The sequence below is a fragment of the Cebus imitator genome, unplaced genomic scaffold (assembly GCF_001604975.1).
Source record: "Cebus imitator isolate Cc_AM_T3 unplaced genomic scaffold, Cebus_imitator-1.0 Scaffold246, whole genome shotgun sequence".
Classification (NCBI taxonomy): Eukaryota; Metazoa; Chordata; class Mammalia; order Primates; family Cebidae; genus Cebus; species Cebus imitator.
In genome coordinates this window covers 2,668,754-2,673,277 of record NW_016107561.1, presented here as the reverse complement: position 1 = coordinate 2,673,277, position 4,524 = coordinate 2,668,754, and positions in this window count along the sequence as shown.

Below are 4,524 nucleotides of genomic sequence, written 5' to 3'. Positions count from 1 at the left end.
CTCAGGCCTGGTGGAAAAGAAATGACTCCTGAGGCCAGAAGCTTGTTGAGACAGGAAGCCCCTGACTGTGGGAGATGGAAAGCCCTTCCTGGACTGGGTGCTTGTGGTAAGATCCCCTTTGCCTGGGCTCCCTGGCCATCAGCATCTCTTGGTGTGGGAGAGGAAAATCAGGCCCACAGATCCTCCTGGCAGGTGGCTGTTGAGGCCTGATACCCCCTTGCCGGTGCTTGCCTGTGTCTTTTGGTGGGAGAGGGGAGCCACAGGCCCTGCTGAGAAGGAGAACATTTTTCCTGCTGGTTCATCAGCTTAGCTTCAGTGACGCACCTGCTCAATCCCAGGGAGAACTGAATCTACCTGCTGCCTTCTGTTGCTACGTGCGATGTCAGGAAACACCGGACGTGGGTCACTTTCTTTCTTTTGGTGGGAGGTTGTAAGATGCCCTGCAACTATGCTGTTCTCCAGTCCTGGGTTCTCTAATCAGTTCACCCTCCTTCTTTTACCTTTCAGAGTTTTACTTTGGTTGCCTCTTGCATTATCTCCAGAGTTTACAGTTTTATTTAGCAGGAGTGGGTGGGAGGAGGAACCAGAAATAATAAATTATGCTACCTTCACCAGACTTCAGCTTCACCTGAGTGTGCAAAATTTTGTAAAATAGAATATCATAAACTCTTATCAACCTGTAAAAAAATTTTAAAACATCTTCAATATCATGATTCTGATGTTTAAATATTTCATTTATGTATTATAAAAACAACATACGCTTTATAGATTTATTTATTATAGTTATATCTTTTTTTTTTTTTTTTTTTTAATAAGAGACAAGGTCTTGCTTTATCACCCAGGCTGGAGTTCAGTGGCACTATCATAGCTCACTGTAACCTCAAACTTCCGGGCTCAAGCAATCCTCCTGCCTCAGCCTCCAAAAGTACTGGGATTACGCCACCACACCTGGCCTATAATTATATAATTTAATGTGACTATTTTACTTACCTGTTTATTTCCAGCAATCATTCCAGAACAGCCACAAATAGTGACTACTTAACAAACGGTTCTTAAATAATTAAATTATAATTTGTATTCTTTATAAATGGCATAGAAGTTTAGCTAACTTGCCCAAAATTATATAACTTATTGATGAAACTAAGGATTAATATGAAATACTTTTTTTTGGTAGACACCACATCTATTGCATCTAAGATACCATATGCAAATTCTCTTATTACTTGTTGTTGCATCTATTTTATTTCTAGTCTTTGGATATCTCATAGTGACGTTAGAATTACAACTAGTTTTAGTAAGTATTATTTAGTTATCCTGAGAGATTTGTTAAATAATAATAATTTTATAAAGCCTCTGTAGTCAGTAATCAGCTTCTTACCAATGATAATACTTTTGTCTGAGATTAATATCAATGCTTTTCAGTGCAGCACAATAAAACTAATCTCCATTATAGAATCCACAGCTGGCCTGATGGAACTGTAATAACAAAAGTAATTGGTATTTTTTGATGTCTGATGCAAATTATAATGTCTCCTGTGTACAGAAAAAAAAGTGTGTCTTGTATGGTAAATAATTAAACTTGATAATGATAAAGTTATATTTTTCCATGTCTTAAAGGAGATGACTATTTTATACTTACAGTTGATGTAAACATAATAATGTAGTTATTGTAATCTTGAATAATGTAACTTTTATTATATATGAATAGAAGGCAATTACAATTTGAAATTAAATTATCAGACTAGGAAAGAAAAATTATGGTTTTTTATTTGCTATCTCAGGTTATGATGAAGATTCTCTATTTGATGGTCTCGAATTCAAGGATGAGGAGGGCTAATGATAGAAAACTTAGGACAAATGAAAACATATATTTTACTTTCATTTTGCGAATTTTACTATAAGCATATAAAATATTAGGTTAGCCAGTTTGCATTTATTTGGTGAGAGCCAAACTTTAATGTACTATTTATTATCATTTTCATAAATCTAAATTTAGCTCATCTTTAAGATTGATAATTAAGACATATCTGCCCTCATTAATAGCAATGTATGTTTAATTGTTCATATTACCTAAAGTCATACTGAGAATTTTTATCTTTTTAAATGTCAAATTTTGGCTAATGTTATCAGGATATTAAATATGATATTTCAGAGGAGTATTCTCATGGATAATTCCGGAATCTGTGACATCAAAATTGCTGATTATAATAACATTAATAAATAATATGGGAAAGGTATAGCAAAATATTTAAATTTTTACAATTTTAAGTTGTATGATATGTGTAAATGCTATTTTTTCTGGTAACTTTGGTTAAAAAACCAGTTATACTGCCTTTGACGTTTCTGTTAACTGAATAAATTCCTTTTTGTGGGCATTGGATATCCATCTATTTTGAAAGAATTCAGGAGAAAAAAAGTAATTTCTTAAGAGATAGTCTGGCATACTGGAAAGAACATATGTTTGATGTTGGATGAAAGGGCTCAAGCACTGGATTGAATAGTTATTTACCAGTCCATAACCTCGAGCAAATAATTTAGCCTCACTGTAGCCTCAGTTTCCTCATTTGTTATAGGAAAAGTAAAATTCCCAATTCACAAGATGGTTTGGAGGATTACAGATATCATAACGATCAACTCCTAAACATTGCCTGATAAATAATAGATGCTTAGAAAATTGTCTTCAGTATCTATTTATGTATTCCATTATTTGGGTATTATGGGCATATTTTCCACTTTGATAAGCTTATTAAAGTATGTGTCAGCTTGTCCACTGGCTAGGTGATTCAGAGCATGACTTTCTAATGGAAATGAATCACACAAGAGCTCATTTTATGATTTTCATAGGTTGACCACATCATAAGTTAGATTTGTGCAAGTAGTTAGATCAAACTGCTTGATGATGCAAGCATTGTGTTAGGGTGATGCAGAAAAGCCAGGTCAGCTTCTGCATGAATCAGCACACTTTATATGTGTAACAAGAATTTCACAAACCGGAAGAAGAATATTGCTTTAAAGTGATGTGTCTAGATTGGAAGAAGAAGAAATGGGAACATATGTTCTATTGAATTTTCATTAATTTAGTGTAAGTAGAATTGGCACTACTAGAGAAAGTCTTCATATGCTACAGTAGTTTAAAAAAGAGAAATACAGAAACAGGGATTATATAATTTCTACTTTAATCCTTATTCTGCCATGTTTTGTTTGTTGGTTGGAGACTTGGCTTCTCTTATGGGAGGTGCTTAAGAGTGTGAACTTTCTAGTAATATTACATGGCTTCAAATACTGGTGCCAACCTTTGATCTTGGACATGTTACTTAACCTCTCTGTGTCCCAATTTTTTAACCTATAAAGTGGAAATAAACAACAGTACCTACTTTATTGGGTTCTTTGGGTTACTAAATTAGCTAGTAAATGCCTGGCATATAACAAAAATGATAAATGTAAGCTATTTTTTTTAGTTAGGATTCAGGGTAGAAATGTAAATTTGAGTAATTATCTGGTGATTACATTTAGCCATTGCATTACATTTCTCTTTAGCCTTCCACTATACTTGTACAAAAGCAATGGGTACCTAGTACAATGGATTGGCATACATGAAGTGTCTTAATGGTTGGTTTTAGATGAATGGAAGCAGAAAGCTTAGAATTATCATGGGAATATCATATTTAGTTTTGAAATTCTTACTGAGCTGAAGCATTCTTACGTATCTTTGTGGGTTTTTGATAAATTTTCCGCATCTTTATAGTAAGTTAATATTGTCTCAAGTTTTTAAACCTTAAGCTTCTTAAGTATACTTTAAATTTCCAAGAAATTTAATTAGAAAGTAGTGGAAAATTTCTTACTCTAATCTTTTCTAGCTGAGTTTTTCATTTTCATTTAAGTTCAAGACCTGTCATGTTTTGTAACTGGTAAACATGAAAAGAAAGTGGCTAAAGAGACTTACCATTAGTTGAGATAGTTTTACTATTTTTACATTAAAGCAGACCATTTAAAAATTTATATATTTGAAATCTATCAGAAATTGAAACTAAGTATCTTTTCAAGTATAGGTGAAAACTTTTCATTGGTGTAGTTTACATTTAGATCAGAAGCAGCTCATTGAACTGAAATCTCATCTAACATGCCAAAACATTTGATTCAGATTATTTACAAACATAAAATAATGCTGATGATTTAGGTATTCTCCAAGCTATACTTATGCATGTAACATTTCAGCCAATTTTGACTTATTTTAATATACATTTTAAAATAATGTTCTTAAACTCTTAAATGTAAAAAGTACGAATGTTCTTTTACTCATAATACTGTGGAGAACTTTTTCAATTTTTAATTTTTGTGGCTACATAGTAGATGTGTGTGTGTTTATATGTGTGTATATATGAAGTACATGAGATTATTTGATACAGGCATGTAATGTGTAATAATCCCATTAGGGTAAATGGGGTATCCATTACCTCAAACGTTTAGCCTTTGTGTTATAAACAATCTACTTATACTATTTTTTTAAATGTACAACTAAATTAT